This window comes from Malania oleifera, chromosome 2 (assembly GCF_029873635.1).
Source record: "Malania oleifera isolate guangnan ecotype guangnan chromosome 2, ASM2987363v1, whole genome shotgun sequence".
In the NCBI taxonomy this organism is placed as follows: domain Eukaryota; kingdom Viridiplantae; phylum Streptophyta; class Magnoliopsida; order Santalales; family Ximeniaceae; genus Malania; species Malania oleifera.
This window is the reverse complement of record NC_080418.1, coordinates 119,526,419-119,551,595: the sequence shown is the minus strand read 5'-3', so window position 1 is coordinate 119,551,595 and position 25,177 is coordinate 119,526,419.

The window sequence follows — 25,177 nt, the reverse complement described above, 5'->3', positions numbered from 1 at the left end:
GTTATGTTGTACGTAAAAAAAATTACAGTGGTATGCTACACACTAATATAACCTGTTTTCTTCCTTACTAAGAGGTGTCTCACTCCAAATGTATATATAAATGTTTTCAAGTCCTTTGGGTAGCCGAAACTAGCATCCTAGCATCCGGAAGTGGGGGTGCCGTTTAGCTATAGTTAGTGCCTTGATAGGAACGAGTTTTGTAACCGAGTTGTCGTGATGGTTTTTGTAGATACCCGGAGTATGTTTTGTAATTATGGGAACGTATATTCTAGTGTTGTATAGACTCTGGTATGGTATGTTAAATGGATAGAATGAACATTTTCCGTTGTGTACTTGATGAGTATGGATGTGTATGTATATGTTTTTTGGGTTTTTGTATACCCCACGAGGTCGGACCCTCTTCCAGTATTGTATCGTGTATGTTTAATTGATACAGAAACAGGTTAGGTTACTATTTTCACACCTGGGACCCATCTGCGAGTTCAGGGCGTGACATAACGAGCCCTTACAAAGGCAAGCTATGAGGTACTTATAAATGGTTTTGTCCTTTTAGAACCTTTCAAGAGAAGTGAGAAATTCTTAGGATTTTGTAAAGGTGAAAAAGGATTCTTGCTAATATTGCTTTAGGTTTTTCTTGCCCCCATATGGCTTACTTATTGGTCTTGACCATTGGTCTATAATAAATTCATGTTATAGAGTTTGAGTTAAATAAGCCCACGCTTAAACAAACCTCACCTCACTTTTAAGCCTACTATTGTCTATCATACATAATTTAACCTTATTAAACAAGCTCATAAATGAGCCTAATCCTACCTTATTAAACGAGGCCAACCAAGCTTCAAGCCAAGTCATTTGTGAGCATAAAACGAATTGAGACCATTTCATTTAGGTTTGTAAACGAGTCTCAAAATTTGAGCTTAAGAATCACTCATTTATATAATGAACGAGTTTAACTGAGCTCTTGCTAAATTGAGCTCTCGAGCTAGTCGTGAACAATTTAGTTTGTGCTTAGCCTTAGGTAAGCCCCTAAAACTTTCATCGTCTTCCTAGTATGGGGCAAGCACCTATTAACTTTTATCATCTCCCTAACGTGTGGTAAGCCCCCATCAATTTTCATTGTTAATGTAAGTTTGTAGCAAGCCCCAACTATACTACTCTTTTGGACTTAGGCGTGGGATTAGTTTCTACCAACTTTTTTCATCTCTTCGGTGTCTGATAAGCCCTTATCAGTCTTAGCTCCTGTTTGGGAAGTACTTATAGCATTAATCACTTAAAATAAGCACTTATATATATAAAAGTGAGGTTTGGATTGTATTGCAACTGTTTTTTTAGAACCATTTTTTTAAAGAATTATTTAAGTGAATTTTGAAAAGCAATCTAAAATAACTTTTTTGACCACTTATATAAGTGTCACTGTTCATAGGTGGGTCAATTTTGTAAATTTAAGAAAATTGAGTGGCTATTTTATAATTTTAAAAAATATTAATCATATATTATTTTATTTTATATATATATATATATATTATAATATACTAATTATTAATGAAACATATCTCAATTATGAAATGAAGAAGAAGAACCATCTATTAATTTAAATTAATATTAAAAATATGAATTTAATTAATAATATTATTTTAACATAAATTAATATAATAATCATATATTATAGATATACATTAAGAACAAAATTATTGTTAATCAAAAAATAATATTATATTATTTTTACTTAATAAAAATATTTAAATGTTAGTTAAAAATAAAAGTTAACATAATTATTAATTAAATTTTTAACTAAAAAATAATCATATATTGTTTTATTATGTAGCCTATTAATTATTAATAAAATATAATTAAATTATAAAATTAATAAAAACCCATCTATACATTTGAACTAATATTAAATAAACTAAAAATTTTAATTTAGTCATTCATGCTATTTTAAAAATAAATTAGTGTGATAATCATATGATATAAATATATATATATATATATATATATATTAATAACAAGATTATAGTTAATTAATAAATGATATTACATTATTTTAGTTAATAGAAAAAATTTAAAATTTAATTAACATAATTATCATTTAAATGTGTAATCATAAAAATATTAATATTTTATTTAAAATATATTAAAAATACATATAACTTATTATAATTTAATTATGGATTGAACAAGAACTATTCATCTTTTATCTCTCGTGTGTGATGATTGACAAACCCCTAATAAATATAGACCCCAAAAAAAAACAATGAAATAAAAGAAAAGGCTTCTTACTTCATAAGAGGCAAAGATAACTTAAATCAAGTATGGTGGCCCATTGATTTCCCAGCCACTCAATGCTTAATGGTCAACCCGTAGTTCAATTTTGCTACGCTCTCTGGAAGCCTCTCCATTGTTTATAGCTGAGGGATTGTCTTCAGGAGGAACTGTAACATAGTCCCAGTAAGTGATCCATGTGATCATGAATATTGAGCAGAAAAACAATAAACTTGCAGAAAGCTTTCATTTGTTCAAATATTTGTTTAATTATTCATTAAGTATGCTCTGCAGTTGCATCCCTTGGATGATCCTCTGCAACAGAAATTTGTCTTGAATGTTTTGTTTTGAATGTTCTTATTCAAATTCCTTCCATTATATACATAACTTGTATGTCTCATCATTTACCAAAATCCATATCGGATACTCGTAACCCACTGAGTCACGGTACTGGCATAAGGCTAACTTCAGGTTTAACGAAGATATGGCAAAAAATGTTTTTACATGCATATTATCATTTTTTTTATGTATGTTAAGAAAAGGCAAGAAGTCAACGTTATTCATAATAATAAGTGAAAATTATTAGATAATAATTACGTATCATCAACACATCCACCAAAAGATTCGTTCAAAATTTCATACAAAGGAACAGAAGTTACTGCATCACCTTATAAAGAAACTAAGAATACTAATAATGAATTTGATCAATTGGCTAGTCAGAATAATTATTATACAAATCAAATGTTACAATCACTTGCTAATCAAACAACAAGGATGGAAAATCTTTTGGAAGAAAAGTTAGAAGCTAAACCCATTAGTGTTTATGAAAAAGGAGAGTCAAGTAAGATTATTAAGCAACAACCTTTATTCAAACCCTTTTCAATACCAGACATAGACTTTAAGTCTAATTCTAAAGAAGAAAAAATTATGGGGAAAATAGAAGAAATGTTCAAAAAATGCAATCTTAATGTATCAAGTAAAGAAGAAGCTATTTATAATTTAGAAAAGAATTTTAAAGAAGAAAATTATGAAGTAAATAAGATAGGTAACAACTCTTGGAAGAATAAAAGTCAAAGAACTTATTACAAAAGACCAACATTCCCAAGCCTTTTATTTGAAGATGAACCTATAAAAGAAGAAAGAAGCTTTAGTGGAGGATCTTTATATGAGTGGAATCTTGATGGATTTACTAAATATCAAGTTATCAAAATTGTTCAACAAATGACTTTAGCAGCAGTAGCTTACAAATATAGTGATAAGAAAATTTCAGAAATTACCATTGTTGAATTATTAGTTCAAGGTTTTAATGGGTTGTTAAGATCACGGTGGGACAACTATCTTACTCAAAATGAAAAAACAGAAATTTTGGAGTAGTCAAAATAAAAGAAGAAAATGGTCAACATACTCAAGTTAGTAATGTTGTTTCTGCATTGCTATGGACAATATTAAAAGTTTTTATTAGAGAACTGGGAAATCTAATTGAAAAGAATAGTGTCATTCTTGTCAATCTAACTTGTCTAAAATTATCAAACTTTTCATGGTATAAGGATATTTTCCTTGCAAAAGTTTTAGGTAGACCCGATGGAAGTAGTGGTTTTTGGAAAGAAAAATTTATAGGCGGATTACCAAAATTATTTGCTCAAAGAGTTCGAGATAGACTCAAAGATACTTTAGGAACAAATTACGAAAGAATTACTTATGGTCAGATAATTAGTGTTATTAATCATGAAGGATTAAGACTATGTAATGAACTAAAAATACAATCACAAATGAAAAGTGAATTTAAAAGAAATAAAGGAGAATTAAGAGATTTTTGTACTCAATATGGTTATGAAAAGATTCAAGCTCCTTCAAAAGGACATAAGCATCATAAAAGATTTCATAAGAAAACATCCAAAAGATATCATAAAAATTATGATAAGGATTATTACAAAAAAAAGAAGAAGAAATTTTCAAATCCCTCTAAACATTATAAAGGAAAACAAAGATACAAAGACAAAAGTGAAGTCGCTTGTTACAAATGTGGAAAGAAAGGACATTATGCAAAAGATAGTAGAGTTAAGCAAGAAATGAAAGAATTAAACCGTGGAGAAGAACTTAAAAAGAAAATTATTTCATTAATCATAAGCAGTTCATCTGAATCTGAATCAATTGAATCTTCATCTGAATTTAAAGAAGTTATTCAAAATATTCAAGAAACCTCATCAGAATATTCAAGATCTTCATCAGAAGAAGAAGCATGCGATGAAGAGATTGGATTTTGTCTTTGTGATAAGTGTACGAATAAGATAAATGTAATTACAAAAGAAAGTGAAGACATGCTTGATATGATTGAACATATAGAAGATCCAAAAATAAGAAGCAAATATTTAACAAGATTATAGGAAAGACTAACTGAAAGAAAAATACCCAAAATTGAAGAAGGGTATAACCTTGCTCAAATAGTCAAAAGATACAATGAGAAAGAAGTATTAGAAAGTAAAAATAATCAGCCCACTGTACAAGATTTGCAAAGAGAAGTAAATAATACAAAAGAAGAAATAAATAAGATTCAAGTTGAAATGAATAAATTACAAGCAAGAGTTAAATCATTAGAAAAAGGTAAAGCAAAATTAATAGAATCAGAAGATGAAGAAGATGTTTATACACAACCAGATTTAGAAAAAGAAATTTTTCTTGGATACTTATCAAAAGTGAACATACATAAATAGTATACATAAGTTAAGCTAGTAATTAACAAAACATTTGTATTAGTTACCCGTGCTCTATTAGACACAGGTGCTGATATGAATTGTGTTCAAGAAGGACTAATACCAACAACTTATTACGAAAAAACAAATACTCAACTTTATGGTACCAATAATTCAAAATTACGTATAGACTACAAAATCACAGATGTTCATATATGTAACAAATAAATATGTCTCAAGACAACCTTCATACTTGTCAAAAATATTGAACAAGAGATTATCCTTGGAACACCTTTCTTTACATTGACATACCTATTTCGAGTTGATCAAAAGGGAATACATACAGAGATAAGTGGTCAAGAAGTTACTTTTGAATTCATAGATAAAATGAAAGAAAAAGAAGTTAATACTTTAAAAGATTTGACAATCAAAAGAGTTAATTTGATTAAACAAAAAAGAAAACATATTAAACAATCATCTAAAGTAATTTATCATAAGAAGATTGAAGAGAGAATACAAACGCTAGAAATCAAAAGTAAAATTGATCAATTTAAAGAGAAATTAGAAAAAGAAGTTTGTTCAAACTTACCAAACGCATTTTGGTCAAGAAAGAAACATATGGTACGACTATACCTACAAAAGCAAGACCTATATAAATGAATCATGAATTACTTGAATACTGTAAAAAGGAGATCAAGGATTTATTAGACAAAAAGTTAATAAGAAAGAGTAAATCTCCCCGGAGTTCCTCAGCATTTTATGTACAAAATCAAGCTGAAATTGAAAGAGGAGCCCCTAGACTTGTCATTAATTACAAGCCCCTTAACAAAGTCTTACAATGGATTAGGTATCCAATACCTTATACAAAGGATTTATTAAATAGATTATGTCTAACAGTTATTTACTCAAAATTTGACATGAAGTCTGGATTTTGGCAAATACAAATTGTTGAAAAAGACAAATACAAAACTGCTTTCACAGTCCCATTTGGACATTACGAATGGAATGTTATGCCATTTGGTTTAAAAAATGCTCCGTCTGAATTTCAAAACATTATGAATGAAATTTTTAATCCCTATACAAAATTTACAATAGTATACACTGATGATGTCCTTGTATACTCTGAATTAATAGAACATCATTTTAAACATTTGAACATTTTTTATGAAGTTATTAAAAGAAATGGTCTAGTCAACTTATTCCAGGTTAATATAAGATTCGTTGGTCATAACATTTATCAAAATACTACTACTCCAATTCAAAGATCATTCAAATTTGCAAACAAATTCCCAGATGAAATTAAAGACAAAAATCAACTGCAAAGATTTTTAGGATGCCTGAATTACATTGTAGATTTTATTCCTAATATCAGAAATTTACTAAAACCTTTGTTCAAAAGATTAAAAAGGAATCCACCCACATGGACAAATGAACATACCCAAGTTGTTATGATCGTTGAAACTGATGCCTCTGATGTTGGATTTGGAGGCATTCTTAAACAAAGGTTAGATTCAAAAGAAACCTTGGTTAGGTTTCATTCAAGAGCCCAGTTAGGTCCACAAATTAATTATTCAACAGTTAAAAAAGAAATTTTGCCAATTGTTTTATACATACAAAAATTTCAAGATGATTTGTTTGATAAAGAATTTTTACTCCGAGTTGATTGCAAAAGTGTAAAAGACATTTTAGAAAAAAATGTTTAAAATTTGGCTTCAAAACAAATTTTTGCCAGATGGCAAGTCATCCTTTCTGTTTTTGATTTCCAAATTGAATTTATCAAAGGTTTTTCAAACTCAATACCAGATTTTTTTAACAAGAGATTTTTTACAGGGTACAAATGGCTCTCTAAAGATATTTGTATTTCTTTTTTATCTGATTTTTTGCTTGAAGATTCTCCTTGTTCTGTTTTACCTTCTTTCAAAAACTTTCCGATTCTTTCGATATTTTGAAGTAGCTTATCCATTATCTTCTTTAAATTTTTCTTATTGTTGCAGGTTATGTTTTCCTAATCGGGACCACCCTATACGCTCTCCTGGCTTAACGGGCTGACCATCAAATTTTCACTGGCTGACCAACGGTTAATGAAATCAAAACATGCAATTTTTAGAAAATTTTTTAAAAGACGATGAATAACTTGGCTCTGATGCCATTTTCCCCTGATCGTTTTTTTTTCAGAAGATAGTATATTTAGAACAATTGGTAAATCATTCAAGCAATAAATAAAGAAATAATTCATTAAATAACTTTTGCTCTAATATTTGGGATGATTAATATTTCCGTAGGATGGGAAAGTGCTATTATGTCTGAAGAACTGGCCTAACCAGGGCTTAGACAACCCAATATCGATCTAGAACAAATCTTTGAATAAGAGATTTCTGATGCAGAGGATCGTCCTTCAAACGCAACTGTAGAGCATACTTATTAAGTAATAAAAACAAATAGATAAAGAGCTTTTCAAAAGCTTACTTGATAAACTTCTTGATAAACTTTATTTACATGACAGAAATTCCTAAGGGTGAAAGATAGGAGAGGAGAGGGAGAAGAGATATTTGGGTGGAGCTCAAGGCGTCTAAGATTCTTACTAAAGAATCCCCAAATTGGTGCGAGTTTACAAAGAAACTGAACTCCTTATTTATAAACTCAAGGGCTCGAACTTCAGACCATTTGAAATCCGGGGTGAGATAGTGCGGGTGCTCTTTGGGCCCCATTGTCCACTAAATCAATACGAAAATCTTACAAGATACTCGAGCCGACACAAAAAAAACAAAAAACTGTAAGAAAATGTGACAACACATGGACGGTTGCATTTGTGTGGGAATCCACCACCTTAACTTAAACAAAATAAAATATACAATCCTGACACCAAATAGTGAGCAGGTGTAAAAAGTCTTCAAAACTTTTGAATAAAGGAGACAGCTGGAGCAAACTTTTGATAAAGTGGCCACTTCTTTTGACGAATGAGTAAAGTGGTTTGTCTGCTTTTGATAATTTTGGCGAGAAGTCATTTTCTAACAGTCTTCTTCGAGGAAACTTCCTCTTGATCTTTCTCAATAAACCATGCATCAATGTCTGACCCGAGGCAGTTAAAATCAACGGCTTTGGCCGAGATTTGATCTTCTGCTGAATCAAAGTCATTAGATTCTAATTGAGCAATAATCTTGAGTAATTTCTTTTTTGCAGAGGACTTTGACTTTCTTGAAGATGATGATACCGTTGACATAGAATCATCTTCTTCGTAAACAATCTTCTTCTTGTCTTTTGATAATGGAGCTTCAGGAGTAAGGGACTGAGCTAACCAGGCTCTAACTTTTCCTTCTGGCATGGTGAATTTGTCCCACCATCTGACTTTGCAAATCCTTCGTAAGGTTCTGAAGTAAAGATATGAACTTTTTTCTGGAGGAACAACAACATAGTCCCAGCAAGAAATCCAAGTGATCATGAAGATTAAGCAGAAAAACAAAAGACTTGAAGAATCTTTTGAATAACCGGATGGGAACTTAAAATTCTTTTGGAATAATTCAAAATCTTTTCAAATGGTCTCTGGGAAAATTTCAGGATCTGGCCCAAAGAAACAGATCTTTGAATGAATTTTTGATAAAATATCCTTTTGAAAAACATTGATAAGGTGACTGATGTGGCGACGGAACCTACTTTCCATAATTTCTCTGTAAGATGGAGCTTGAGTAAGAGGTGGTCTTATAAGAGGTGAGTATCTATTAAAGGTAGGAATAACTTCTGAGGGTTTGGTGGCTTTTGAGGGAGTGGCTTCTTTTGAGTAATAGTCAGTGGCTTTCTGCCGTCTAGCCAATTTTTTCCTGAAGAAAATCTCTTGTTAAGAAATCTGGTATCGAATTTAAAGATCCTTTGATAAATTCAATTTCAAAATCAAAGACAGAAAGGATTGCCTGCCACCTGGTAAAAATCTATTTTGAAACTAAATTTTTAACATCCTTTTCTAAAAGTCTTTTGCACTTTTACAATCAATTCTTAAAAGAAATTCTTTGTTAAACAAATCATCTTGAAATTTTTGTATGCATAAAACAATGGAAAAAATTTCTTTTTTAACTGTTGAATAGTTGGTTTGTGGTCCTGACTAGGCACCATAATGGAACCTAACTAGGGTCTCTTTTGACTCTATCCTTTGCTCAAGGATTCCTCCAAATCCAACATCAGAGGCGTCCGTTTCAACTATCATAAAAGCTTTTGGATCAGGTAAACTAAGGCAAGGTAGACTTTTGACTAAGTTTTTGACTTTGATAACTATATGAGTATGCTCTTCATTCCAAGTGGGCGGATTTTATCTTAATCTTTTAAATAAAGGTTTTAATATAATTCTTATGTTTGGAGTAAAATCTGCTACATAATTTAGGCATTCTAAAAATCTTTGTAATTGATTTTTATCTTTTATTTCATTTGGAAATCTATTTGCAAATTCTAATGACCTCTGCATTGGAGTAATGGTATTTTGATAAATATTATGACCAAAAAATCTAATGTTAACTTGAAACAACTTGATTTTTGGTCGTGAAACAACCAATCCATTTTTATTAATAACTTCATAGAATATATTTAAATGTTTAAAATGTTGTTTTATGGATTTTGAGTAAACAAGAACATCTACAATGTAGACTATGGTAAATTTAGTATAAGGATTAAAGATTTCATTCATTATGTTTTGAAATTCTGACAGGGCATTTTTTAAACCAAAGGGCATTACGTTCCATTCGTAATGTCCAAATGGCACAGTAAAAGCTATCTTATATTTATCTTCTTCAGCTATTTGTAGTTGTCAAAATCCTGACTTCATATCAAATTTTGAGTAAATTGTTGCAGTACATAACCTATTGAGTAAATTTCTTTTATTAGGTATAGGATACCTAATCCATTGTAAAGCTTTGTTAAGGGGTTTCTAATTTATGACAAGACGAGGTGCTCCTCGTTCAATCTCAGCTTGATTTTGTACGTAAAATGCTAAACAACTCCATGGAGATTTACTCTTTCTTATAAGTTTTTTATCTAATAAATCTTTGATTTCCTTTTTACAGTACTCCATTAATTCATGATTCATTTGTATTGATCTAGCTTTTGTAGGTATTTTATCCTCAGTAAAATCTTTTATATATGGTAATCGTACCATATGTTTCTTTCTAGACCAAAAGGTATTTGGTAAATTTGAACAAACTTCCCTTTCTAACTGATCAATTTTAATTTTGACTTCAAGAGTCAAGATTCTTTCTTCAATCTTTTTATGATATATTTCTTTTGATAAATGTTTGATATGTTTTCTTGTTTGTTTAATTAGATTGATCGCTAAATCTTTGAAAGTATTAACTTCTTTTTCTTGCATTTTCTCTAAAAATTCAAATGTAATTTCTTGACCTCCTATTTCTATATGAATCCATTTTTCATTAACTTGAAATGGATATATTAACGTAAAGAAAGGTGTTCCTAAAATAATTTCTTGTTCAATGTTTTTGACAAGTATAAAGGTTGTTTTAAGACATATTTCCTTATTACATATATGAACATTCGTGATTTTATAATCTATTCGCAATCTTGAATTGTTGGCACCATAAAGTTGGGTATTTGTTTTTTCATAGTAAGTTGTTGGTATTAATCCTTTTTGAATACAATTCATATCAGCTCATGTATCTAAAAGGGCACGAGCAACCAAAACAAATGTTTTGTTAATCACAACTTTAACCTCAGTATACCATTTGTGTATATTAACTTTGGACAAGTATCCAAGGTAGATTTCTCAATTCTTATCTACTTGCGTATAATTTGCCTCATCTTTAGATTCAACAACTTCTTCTATTTTAGCTTTTCCTTTTTCTAGAGATCTAATTTTGAATTGTAGTGTTTGCATCTCAGTTTGAATTTTGATAATTTCATTTTTAGTATTATTTTCTTCTCTTTGTAAATCTTGTATAGATGGTTGATCATTCTTATTTTCCTTAACTTCTTTCTCGCTATATCTTTTGACTATCTTTTCTAAATTATATCCTTCTTCAATTTTTGGTAATTTAGATTTTGTTAATATTTCCTTTAGTCTTGCTAAATATTTACTTCTTATTTTTGAATCTTCTATATGCTAGATCATCTCAAGCATATCTTCACTTTCTTTTGAAATAACATTTATTTTGTTAGTGCATTTATCACAATAACAAAATCCTATTTCTTCGTTACAAGCTTCTCTTCTTATAAGGATTGAGAATAATCTGATGAGGTTTCTTGAATATTATAGATAACTTCTTCTGGATCGGATGAGGATTCAAATGATTTAGATTTAGATGAACTACTTTTGATTAAAGCAATCATTTTCTTTTTAAGATCTTCTCCACAATTTAATTCTTTTATTTCTTTTTTAACTCTACAATTTTTTGAATAATGTCCTTTCTTCCCACATTTAAAACAGGTAGCATCTCTTTTATCTCTTGATTTTTGTTTTCCTTTATAATGTTTTGTAGGCTTTGAATAACTTTTTCTTTTCTTCTTGTAGTATTCTTTGTCGTAGTTCTTATGGTTTCTTTTAGCTGATTTTCTATAATATTTTTTATGATGCTTATGTCCTTTTAAGGGGCTTGGATTTTTTCATACCCGTATTGAGGTATACGAGAAGACTTAGGAAGAAAAAGTATTTCAAGTGTTTATACAAGGCCAAATAATTATTATAGATTAAAAGGAGTTGATTTTGAACCAGAAGTCCCTCAGGGATATTATGAAGAAGTTACTTCACCAACCATGTCCCAAGTCTTGATGAAGAACAAAGAGAAGCCTTAAGTGAAGAAGCTCAAAGAAAAAACATATTAACAATAACTAAAAAGTTTGAACTACAGATGGATATCTTACGAGCGGATTATAAGCATAAGTTAAATAAGAAGAATAGAGATAATTTCTTTGAAACTTATAATGAAGAAGAAAGAGATAAAATAAAAGAAGGATGGTTAGAAGAAATGCAAAGAACTAAGAGAAATATTTTATTCTTTACTTATGCTAAAAAGAAGCAACAAGAAGTTAATGTTATTCAAATAATAGGTGGAAGTTATTAGATGATAATTACGTAACCTCAACTCATTCGCCAAAAGATTCATTTAAGATCCTATATAAAGGATCAGAAATTGTTGCGTCTCCTTACAAAGAAACTAAAAATATTGGTACTGAATTTGATCAATTAGTTAGTCAAAATAATTGTACAAATCAAATGTTACAATCCCTTGCAAGTCAAAATACAAGAATGGAAACTCTTATGGAAGAAATATTAGAAAATAAAAATACTTACGAGAAAGGAGAATCAAGTAAAGTCACCAAACAACCGTCATTAGTTGAACCTTTTTCAATACCAAACTTAGATTTTAAATTTGATTCTAAAGAGGAAAGAATTATGGAAAGAATAGAACAAATGTTTAAAAAATGCAACTTAAATATTCTTAGTAAAGAAGAAGCGATTCAAGATCTAGAAAACAACTTTAAAGAAGAGAATTATGAAGTAAACAAAATAGGAAGTAATTGGAGAAACAAAAGTCAAAGAACTTATTATAAAAAGCCAACTTTTCCAAGTTTATTATTTGAAGAGGATCCTATGAAAGAAGAAAGAAGTTTTAGTGGAGGATCTCTTTACGAATGGAATCTAGATGGATTCACAGAATATCAAGTTGCAAGAATTGTTCAACAAATGACATTAGTAGCAGCAGCTTATAAATATAGTGATTAAAAGACTCTAGAAACTGTTATTGTAAATCTTTTAGTTCAAGGATTCAATGGATCGTTAAGATCATGGTGGGATAATTATCTTACTCAAAATGAAAAGGCAGAAATTTATATAGCAACTAAAATAATAGAAGACAATGGACAACAAGTCCAAACCAGTGATGCTGTCGCAGCACTTCTATGGACAATATTAAAGGCTTTTGTAGGAGAACCAAATGAAATAATAGAGAAAAACAGTGTCATACTTGTCAATCTTACTTGTCCAAAGTTATCAGACTTCTCCTAGTATAAAGATATCTTTTTAGCAAAAGTTTTAAGTAGACTAGATGGAAGAAGTGGATTTTGGAAAGAAAAATTTATAGGAGGATTACCAAAATTATTTGCTCAAAGAGTTCGAGAAAGAATTAAAGACACATTAGGAACTGATTATGAAAGAATCACTTCAGAAGATAGTATATTTAGAACAATTGGTAAATCATTCAAGCAATAAATAAAGAAATAATTCATTAAATAACTTTTGCTCTGATCTTTGGGATGACTAATATTTCCGCAGGATGGGAAAGTGCTATTATGTCTGAAGAACTGACCTAGCCAAGGCTTAGACAACCCAATATCGATCTAGAACAAATCTTTGAATAAGAGATTTCTGATGCAGAGGATCTTCCTTCAGACGCAACTGTAGAGCATACTTATTAAGTAATAAAAACAAACAAAAAAAGAGCTTAGCTTGATAAACTTTATTTACATGACATAAATTCCTAAGAACGTAAGATAGGAGAGGAGAGGGAGAAGAGATATTTGGGTGGAGCTCAAGGCGTCTTAGATTCTTACTAAAGAATCCACAAATTAATTATTCAACAATTAAAAAAGAAATTTTGTCAATTGTTTTATGCATACAAAAATTTCAAGATGATTTGTTTAATAAAGAATTTTTACTCCGAGTTAATTGCAAAAGTGCAAAAGACATTTTAGAAAAAGATGTTAAAAATTTGGCTTCAAAACAGATTTTTGCCAAATGGCAAGCCATCCTTTTCTGTTTTTGATTTCCAAATTGAATTTATCAAAGGTTCTTCAAATTCAATACAAGATTTTTTTAACAAGAGATTTTTTATAGGGTATAAATGGCTAGAAGACAGAAAGCTAGTGACTATTATTCAAAAGAAGTCACACCCTCAAAAGCCTTACCCTCAAAACCTTCAGAAATTATTCCTGTATACAATAGGTACTCACCTCTCATAAGACCACCAAACCTGCAGACACCATCCTTTAGAGAAATCATGGAAGGACAAGTGTCTTCGCCTCAACAGTCTCCTTCTCAAAAGTTTTCAAAAGGATACTTTATCAAAGATTGCTTCAAAGATTTGTTTCCCATTGAACCTGAATGTGGCTCATCTTCCCTCTTTGAAGTTATCAAGAAATGTTTCTTTTAGGGTTGTCACTTTGATACTCCAGACACCCTAAAGAACAGAAGGTTTTATGAACTTATTTTGGTTGAAACAAATTCAATCATTATTGATCATACTTACGATCTTCAAGATGCCTCGAAAATAAATTTTTCAAAAATAAAAATTTTAAAAATTATTACTCCTTCCGCATGGGGGCAACACCCACGCGTCACCAAGAAGTTCAAGGGAACTTTCGTCCCTCAAACTTACGATTATCAAGATTACGTCAAAGCTTGGTTCTTTGCCTTGTATTTCAGAAATTTTACTCATTCCTAGTTTATCCATTTTGATCAAAAAATTATCAAACACTTTCCCAGATGGTTCCTTCCATGGTTCTCTTTCTTCGGACCAGAAAGAGAAATTTTCTCAAAATTCATTCAAGATTATTTTGATTTATTTCAAAAGAATTTCAAGCTCCCTCCTAATTACTCAAAAGATTATGCAAGTTTACTATTTTTCTACTTAATATTCATGATCACATGGATCACTTGCTGGGACTATGTTATAGTTCCTCCTGAACACAATCCCTCAGCTCACTCAAAAGTATTACAAAGAATCTTCAAAGTATGTTGATGGGATAAGTTCTCCATGCTGGAAGGAAAGGTCCAGGCATGGTTGGCTCAGTCTCTTACTCATGAAATCCCTTACCCTGCTTCAAAAGACGAGAAGAAGGCTTATGAAGACAATGATACTATGTCAACAATATCATCGAGGAAGTCAAAATCAAGTTCGAAGTCAAAATTACTCAAGCTGCTCGCACAACTTGAATCAGACGATTCTGATTCATCAAAAAATCAAGAGTCTCACAGAGCCATTGATTTCAATCTTCTTCGATCTAACATCGACACCTGGTACAAATTTATTCATGATGATCAGGAGGAAACCTCCTCGAAGAAGCTTGCTTCAAGAAAATGATGTCTTGTCAGCTTTATCAAAAGAAAACAAACAGCTAAACCCATTTGTCAAAAGTTGCAACTCCATTATCAAGAGCAAGATTCCAACTGTCTGTTAATTTATTCAAAAGGTTGAAGACTTTTACACCTATCCACCTTTTGGTCAGGGTTGTAATTTATTTTCTTTCATTAAATTGTTTTTAGTTAAAGGTAGTGGGTCCCCACACAAATGTAATCGTCCATATGTTGTCACCTTTAATTAAAGTCTTTTGTTTTTTATGTCGGATCGACTTATCTTGTAAGGAACCAGAGATGACTTTAGTGGTCGATGGGGCCGAATGAGCACCCGCACTAATTCAACCCGAATTCCAAATGGTTTCAAATCCGAGTCTTTGAGTCTATAAATAAGAGTCCTCTCCCTTGTAACAACTCGCACCAAGTTGGGGGTTTAATTTCCTTAGGAAAGCCTGAGCTCCGAGCTCCACCCAACTCTCTCTTCTCCTTCTTCTCTCTAACCTTCTGTCTTAGGTTTCTGTCATGTAAAGTTATTCAAAGTTTTAATCAAGTAAGCTTTCATTTGTTCAAATATTTGTTTAATTATTCATTAAGTATGCTCTGCAATTGCATCCCTTGGATGATCCTCTGCAACAGAAATTTGTCTTGAATGTTTTGTTTTGAATGTTCTTATTCAAATTGCTTCCATTATATTCATAACTTTTTTGTCTCATCATTTACCAAAATCCGTATCAGATACCCGTAACCTGCCGAGTCACGATGTTGGCGTAAGGCTAACTTCAGGTTTAACGAAGAATGGTCGATGTGTTGATGATACGTAATTATTATCTAATAATTTCCACTTATTATTATGAATAACATTGACTTCTTGCCTTTTCTTAACATTCGTAAAAAATAAGATATCTTTTTGATCTTTTTGCATTTCTTCAAGCCAATCTTCTTTTGTTTAATTTATGCTTGTAATATTTTCTTAATACTTCCATATTTGGTTCAAAATTTTTGTTTATTGTTAATAAATTTCTTCTTTGACCTTCTTCTCTTAAAGCTTCTCTTTGTTCTTCATCTAAAGTTTGAGACATTGTAGGTGAATTTGATTCTTCTGAGTTATATCCTTGAGGAACTTCTGGTTCAAAATTTATTCATTTAAGTTTGTAATACCTATTGGGTTCAGTATAAACACTTGAAATACTTTTTCTTCCAATTTCTCTTTTTGAAATTGGAGAATGGTAAGCCTAAGTTTATAATTGACAAGAGTTAAGGAAGCTTTACCATGCTTAAGCTTGCTTTTTAAAATTTTAATTAAGTTTGAGTTCAAACTGAGCTTGAATATACTTGTTCAACTTTATTCATTTATACAAAATGAATGAGCTAATGAGCCATTACAAAGGCAAGCTATGAGGTACTTATAAATGGTTTGGTCCTTTTAGAACCTTTCACGAGAAGTGAGAAATTCTTAAGATTTTGTAAAGGTGAAAAAGGATTCTTGCTAATATTGCTTTAGGTTTTTCTTGCCCCCATATGGCTTACTAATTGGTCTTGACCATTGGTCTATTAATAAATTCAGGTTATAGAGTTTGAGTTAAATAAATCCACGCTTAAACAAACCTCACTTTTAAGCCTACTATTGTCTATCATGCATAATTTAACCTTATTAAACAAGCTCACAAATGAGCCTAATCCTACCTTATTAAACGAGGCCAACCAAGCTTCAAGCCAAGTCATTTGTGAGCATAAAACGAATTGAGACCATTTTGTTTAGGTTTGTAAACGAGTCTCAAAATTGAGCTTAAGAATCACTCATTTATATAATGAACGAGTTTAACCGAGCTCTTGCTAAGTTGAGCTCTTGAGCTACTCGTGAACAATTTAGTTTGTGCTTAGCCTTAGGTAAGCCCCTAAAACTTTCATCGTCTTCCTAGTATGGGACAAGCACCTATTAACTTTTATCATCTCCCTAACATGTGGTAAGCCCCCATCAATTTTGTTAGTGTAAGTTTGTAGCAAGCCCCAACTATACTGCTCTTTTGGACTTTGGCATGTGATTAGTTTCTACCAACTTTTATTATCTCTTCGGTGTCTGATAAGCCCTTATCAGTCTTAGCTCCTGTTCGGGAGCACTTAAAAAGAAGTGCTTATAGCACTAATCACTTAAAATAAGCACTTTTATATATATATATATATATATATATATATAAAAGTGATGTTTGGATTGTATTGCAACTGTTTTTTTAGTACCATTTTTTTAAAGAATTATTTAAGTGAATTTTGAAAAGCAATCTAAAATAACTTTTTTGACTACTTATAAGGGACACCGTTCATAGGTTGGTCAATTTTGTAAATATAAAAAAATTGAGTGGCTATTTTATAATTTTAAAAAATAGTAATCATATATTAATTTATTATATATATATATATATATTATAATATACTAATTACTAAAGAAACATATCTCAATTATGAAATGAAGAAGAAGAACCATCTATTAATTTAAATTAATATTAAAAATATGAATTTAATTAATAATATTATTTTAACATAAATTAATATGATAATCATATATTATAGATATACATTAATAACAAGATTATTGTTAATCAAAAAATAATATTATATTATTTTTACTTAATAAAAATATTTAAATGTTAGTTAAAAATAAAAGTTAACATAATTATTAATTAAATTGTTAACTAAAAATTAATCATATATTGTTTTATTATGTAACCTATTAATTATTAATAAAATATAATTAAATTATAAAATTAATAAAAAACCATCTATTAACAAGAAGTAGAAGCATAGGACAATTCTCAAAATCAAACATGTCAGAAGATATAGGAAGAAAAAGTATTTCAAACGTTTATACAAGGCCAAATAATTATTACAAATTAAAAGGAGTCGATTTTGAACCAGAAGTTCTTTAAGTTTATTATTCTGAAGAATTAAATTCACCAACTATGTCTCAAGTTTTAGATGAAGAACAAAGAGAAGCCTTAAGTGAAGAAGGTCAAAGGAAAAATTTATTAATAATAACTGAAAAGTTTGAACCACAAATGGATATTTTACAAACAAATTATACGCATAAGTTAAATAAGAAAAGTAGAGATGAATTTTTCCAAACATATACTCAAAAGGAAAGAGATAAAATAAAAGAAGGTTGGTTAAAAGAAATGCAAAGAACTAAAAGAAATATTTTATTCTTTACATATGTTAAAAAGAAACAACAAGAAGTCAATGTTATTCATGATAACAAGTGGAAATTATTAAATAACAATTATGTGTCTTCAACATATCCACCAAAAGATTCGTTCAAAATTCAATACAAAGGATCAAAAGTTATTGCATCACCTTATAAAGAAACTAAAAATACAAACAGTGAGTTCGATCAAATAATCAGTCAAAATAATTATACCAATCAAATGTTGCAATCTTTGACAAGTCAAAATACAAGAATGGAAAATCTTATAGAAGAAAGATTAGAAAATAAAACCAAAGGTATTTACGAAAAAGGAGAATCAAGTAAAATTATTTAGCAACTATCGTTAATCAAACCATTTGCAATACCAAACATAGATTTCAAATTTGACAATAAAGAAGAGAAAATTATGGGAAAGATTGAAGAGATGTTTAAAAAATGTAATCTGAACGTCCTAAGTAAAGAAGAAACTATTCATAATTTAGAAAATAATTTCAAGGAAAAAAATTATGAAGTAAACAAAATAGGAAGTCATTGGAAGAATAGGAGTCAAAGAACTTATTATAAGAAGCCAACTTTTCCAAGTTTATTATTTGAAGATGAACCTATTAAAGAAGAAAGAAGTTTAAGTGGAGGATGTCTTTATGAATGGAACTTGGATGGTTTTACTGAATATCAAGTTATCAAAATTGTTCAACAAATGACATTAGCAGCAACAGCGTATAAATACAGTGATAAGAAAACCTTAGAAACTACAATTGTAGATCTTTTAGTTCAAGGATTTAATGGATCTTTAAGATCATGGTGGGATAATTATCTTACTCATTATGAAAAAGCATATATTTATGGAGCAATCAAAATTAAAGAAGAAAATGGTCAACAAACTCCAGTTAGTGATGCTATTTCAGCATTACAATGGACAATATTAAAAGCTTTCGTAGGAGAACCAAATGAAGTAATTGAAAAGAATAGTATTATACTTGTCAATCTTACTTGTCCAAAATTATCAGACTTTTCATGGTATAAAGATATCTTTTTAGCAAAAGTTTTAGGAAGACCAGATTGAAGAAGTGGTTTTTGGACAGAAAAGAAATAATTAAAAGATATAGTGAGAAGGAAGTAAAAGAAAATAAAAATAATCAACCCACAATACAAGACTTACAAAGAGGAGTAAATATTACAAAAGACGAAATTAACAAAATTCAAACAAAAATACAGTCACTACAGTTTAAAATCAAATCTTTAGAAAAAGGAAAAGCAAAAATTGAAATAGTTGAATCCGAAAATGAAGAAGAATATACGCAAGTAGATAAGAATAGAGAGATCTACTTGGGATATTTGTCAAAAGTCAATATACATAAATGGTATACAGAAGTTAAAGTTGTTATCAATAAGACATTTGTATTAGTTGCCCGTGCTCTCTTAGACAATGGAGCTGATATTAATTGTATCCAGGAGGTTTAATACCAACAACATATTATGAAAAAACAAATACTCAATTATATGGTGCTAATAACTCAAAATTATGAATAGACTACAAAATTACAAATGTGCATATCTACAATAAAGAGATATGTCTCAAAACAACTTTTATACTTGTCAAAAATATTGAACAAGAAATTATTTTAGGAACACCATTCTTTACATTAATTTATCCATTTTAAGTAGATGAAAAAGGAATTCATATGGAAATAGGAGGTCAAGAAATTACGTTTGAATTTTTAGAAAAAATGCAGGAAAAATAAGTCAATACTTTAAAGGACTTAGCAATCCAAAGAGTTAATTTAATCAAACGAAAGAGAACATATTAAGCAATTATCAAAAGCAATATATCACAAAAAAATTGGAGAAAGAATTCAAACTATTGAAGTCAAAAGTAAAATTGAACAATTTAAAGAAAAATTAGAAAGAAAAGTTTGTTCAAATTTACCAAATGCTTTTTGGTCAAGAAAGAAACATATGGTACGACTACCATATGTAAAAGATTTTATTGAAGATAAAATACCTACAAAAGAAAGGTCAATACAAATGAATCATGAGTCATTGGAATATTGTAAGAAAGATATCAAAGATTTATTAGACAAAAGATTAATAAGAAAGAGTAAATCTCTTTGGAGTTGCTCAGCATTTTATGTACAAAATCAAGCTGAAATTGAACGAGGAGCCCCTCGTCTTGTCATAAACTACAAGCCACTTAACAAAGCCTTACAATGGATTAGGTATCCTATACCTAATAAAAAAGACTTACTCAATAGACTTTATATGACAGTAATTTACTCAAAATTTGACATGAAGTCAGGATTTTAGCAAATACAAATAGCTGAAGAAGACAAATACAAGACAGCCTTTACGGTTCCGTTTGGACATTATGAATGGAATGTAATGCCCTTCAGATTAAAAAATGTCCCATCAGAATTCCAAAATATTATGAATGAAATCTTCAATCCTTATACAAAATTCATAATAGTATACATTGATGATGTCCTTGTTTACTCAGAATCCTTAGAACAACATTTCAAACATTTGAACATATTTTATGAAGCCATTAAGAAAAATGGATTGGTTGTATCACAGCCAAAAATCAAACTATTCCAAGTTAACGTAAAATTTCTTGGTCATAACATTTATCAAAATACCATCACTCCAATACAAAGATCATTAGAATTTACTAATAAGTTCCCAAATGAGATTAAAAACAAAAATCAATTACAAAGATTTCTAGGATGTTTAAATTATGTAGCAGACTTTATTCTTAATATAAGAATTTTATTAAAACCTCTATTCAAGAGATTGAAAAAGAATCCACCTACGTGGACTAAAGAACACACCCAAATAGTTATCAAGGTCAAAAATTTAATCAAAAGTCTACCTTGCCTTAGCCTACCTAATCCAAGAGCCTTTATGATTGTAGAAACCAACGCCTCTAATGTTGGATTTGGAGATATCCTTAAGCAAAGAATTGAGTCAAAAGAAACCTTGGTTAGGTTTCACTCAGGTGCCTGGTCAGGACCACAGACCAATTATTCAACAATTAAAAAAGAAATTTTATCCATCATTTTATGCATACAAAAATTTCAAGATGATTTATTTAACAAGGAGTTTTTAATAAGAATTGATTGTAAAAGTGCCAAGGATATTTTAGAGAAGGATGTGAAGAACTTAGTTTCAAAACAAATCTTTGCCAAGTGGCAAGTTATTTTCTCTGTTTTTGATTTTAAAATAGAATTTATCAAAGGATCTTCAAATTCAATACCAGATTTTTTAATAAGAGATTTTCTTCAGGGAAATATGGCTAGACGATAGAAAGCTAGCGACTATTACTCAAAAGAAGCCACTTCCTCAAAAGCCACCAAACCGCCAGAAGTTATTCCTACCTATAACAGATATTCACCCCTCATAAGACCACCTCTTACTCAAGCTCCATCTTACAAAGAAATTATGGAAGGACAAGTTCCTTCACCACGACGGTCACCCTCTCAATTTTTTTCAAAAGGTTACTTTATTAAGAATTCCTTCGAAAATTTGTTTCCTATTGAACCTAAATGGGAAGCACCTACCCCCTTCGAAGTTATTAAAAAGAGATTCGTTCAAGGCTGTCACTTTGATACTCTTGACACCTTGAAGGATAGAATTTTTTATGAATTAATTTTAGTAGAAACAAATTCTGTTATCTTAGATCACACCTATGATATTCAAGATGCTTCAAAAATAAATTTTTCAAAAATCAAAAATTTAAAGATCATTTCTCCTTCTGAGTGGGGTCAGCACCCATGAGTTGATTTTAAAGGAGTTTTCGTTCCTCAAAAGTATGATTATCAAGACTACATGAGAGAATGGTTTTACGCCTTATATGTTAGAAACTTTACTCATTCTTGGTTTATTCACTTTGATAAAAAAATTATCAAAAGTTTTCCCAAATGGTTCTTCACTTGGTTCAGCTTTTTTGGACCTGATCTAGAAATTTTCCCAGAAGCCATTTAAAAGGATTTTGAATTATTTCAAAAGAATTTCAAATTCCCACCTGGTTTATTCAAAAGATTCTTCAAGCCTTTTGTTTCTTTGCTCAATTTTCATGATTACATGGATCTCTTGCTAGGACTATATTGTAGTTCCTCCGGAAGAAAGTTCGTTCCTTTACTTCAGAATTTTACGAAGAATTTTCAAAGTTAGATGGTGGGACAAGTTCACCATGCCTGAAGGTAAAGTAAGGGTCTGGTTAGCTCACACTCTTACTCCTCATACCACAGTATTAAAAGATAAAAAGAAAGTTTACGAAGAAGATGATACTATGTCCACAGTATTATTAAGAAGGTCAAAATCCTCTACCAAAGAAAATTTACTCAAGATGATCGCACAACTTGAATCGGATGACTCTGATTCCTTAAAAGATCAAGATTCACCCAAGGCCGTTGATTTCAATTACCTCGGGTCAGACATTGATGCTTGGTACAAATTTATTGAAAAAGATCAAGAGGAAACTTCCTTGAAGAAGCTTATTTCAAGAAAGTAACTTCTCGCCAAAGTTATCTAAAGGATACAGACCACTTTACTCATTTGTCAAAAGTTGTAGCCACTTTATCAAAAGCTTGTTCCAGCTGTCCTCTTTATTCAAAAGTATTTGAAGACTTTTATGCCTGCCCACCAATTGGGGTCAGGATTGTATATTTTATTTTTTTTTGTTGTGTCTTTCCTCCATGTTTAAGTTAAAGGTGGTAAGACCTCACACAAATGCAGTCGTCCATGTGTTGTCACCTTTGCAGGTGGTGGATCCTTACACAAATGCAGCCGTCCATGTGCTGTCACCTTTACTTAAAGTCTTTTGTTTTTTTTTGTTGGCTCGTCTGTACTTATAAATGGTTTGGTCCTTTTAGAACCTTTCATGAGAAATGAGAAATTCTTAAGATTTTGTAAAGGTGAAAAAGGATTCTTGCTAATATTGCTTTAGGTTTTTCTTGCCCCCATATGGCTTACTTATTGGTCTTGACCATTGGTCTATTAATAAATTCAGGTTATAGAGTTTGAGTTAAATAAGTCCACGCTTAAACAAACCTCACTTTTAAGCCTACTATTGTCTATCATGCATAATTTAACCTTATTAAACAAGCTCATAAATGAGCCTAATCCTACCTTATTAAACGAGGCCAACCAAGCTTCAAGCCAAGTCATTTGTGAGCATAAAACGAGTTGAGACCATTTCGTTTAGGTTTGTAAACGAGTATCAAAATTGAGCTTAAGAATCACTCATTTATATAATGAATGAGTTTAACCAAGCTCTTGCAAAATTGAGCTCTCAAGCAACTCGTGAACAATTTAGTTTGTGCTTAGCCTTAGGTAAGCCCCTAAAACCTTCATCGTCTTCCTATTATGGGACAAGCACCTATTAACTTTTATCATCTCCCTAACATGTGGTAAGCCCCCATCAATTTTCATTGTTAGTGTAAGTTTGTAGCAAGCCCCAACTATACTGCTCTTTTGGACTTTGGCATGTGATTAGTTTCTACCAACTTTTATCATCTCTTCGGTGTCTGATAAGCCCTTATCAATCTTAGCTCCTGTTTGGGAGCACTTAAAAAGAAGTACTTATAGCACTAATCACTTAAAATAAGCACTATATATAAGTGATGTTTGGATTGTATTGCAATTGTTTTTTTAGAACCATTTTTTTAAAGAATTATTTAAGTGAATTTTGAAAAGCAATCTAAAATAACTTTTTTGACCACTTATAAGTGACACCGTTCATAAGTGAGTCAATTTTGTAAATATAATAAAATTGAGTGGCTATTTTATAATTTTAAAAAATAGTAATCATATATTATGTTATTATATATATATATATATATTATAATCTACTAATTATTAATGAAACATATCTCAACTATGAAATGAAGAAGAAGAACAATCTATTAATTTAAATTAATATTAAAAATATGAATTTAATTAATAATATTATTTTAACATAAATTAATATGATAATCATATATTATAGATATACATTAAGAAAAAATTATTGTTAATCAAAAAATAATATTATATTATTTTTACTTAATAAAAATATTTAAATGTTAGTTAAAAATAAAAGTTAACATAATTATTAATTAAATTGTTAACTAAAAATTAATCATATATTGTTTTATTATGTAACTTCTAAGAACTCGAACCGTGATAAATGGGTTTAAATAAATAAGAGAGGGGTAAATTTGGTATTTGAACAGGCTTCGTCGACGAAGCCAGAGTTCATCGACAAAGGCCATGCATCTCTCGTCAATAAAGTTCAGAGGCTCGTTGACGAGGAGAAGCCGAGGAGTTTCAGGAAATCGATGATATCAGGATTCGTCGACGAATCCACCATCTCGTCGATGAGTTATATATATGACCTCGTCAACGAGTACACCATCTCGTCGATGAAGACGCCCGAGTCAAAGGGTTATAAATATCAATTCTCATTACTTCCAAGTTAAGAAAACTAAATCCTATCTCTCTCTCTCTCTCTCTCTCTCTCTCTCTCTAGAAGTCTCCCTACTCTCTATCTCTCTAGATTTCTTTGCCGTTCGTCGCGAGAATTGTAAATCTGAAGTTACCACGAGGATCATGGAAGGATTCTCTACAAGTTCTATGGATCGGAATCCCGTTTCGGAGATTTTTGGGTTTCGGCGTAAAATTGAGGTAAGGCTCGGTTTTCAGTTCTGATCTGGTAGTTTTGTAGGAAACAGTCTTGTGAATATATTATGTACTGTTGATTATAGGTTTTGGAACTCATTTTGCTATTTAGGAGCTGTAGAGTTCGGGAATTTCCATTCGGGGAAAGGTAAGGGGAACTGTGTTTATATCAGTTATTTTTTAAATCGGACTCGATAGAACTGTGGTTCACGGTCCTGTGTGTGTTTTGGCTACTCATTTGGGGGGATCTAATGGGGAAAAATATGGATTTTTCATGATTATAGTTTTGAGAAAAAGGGGGCGACGGGCTAC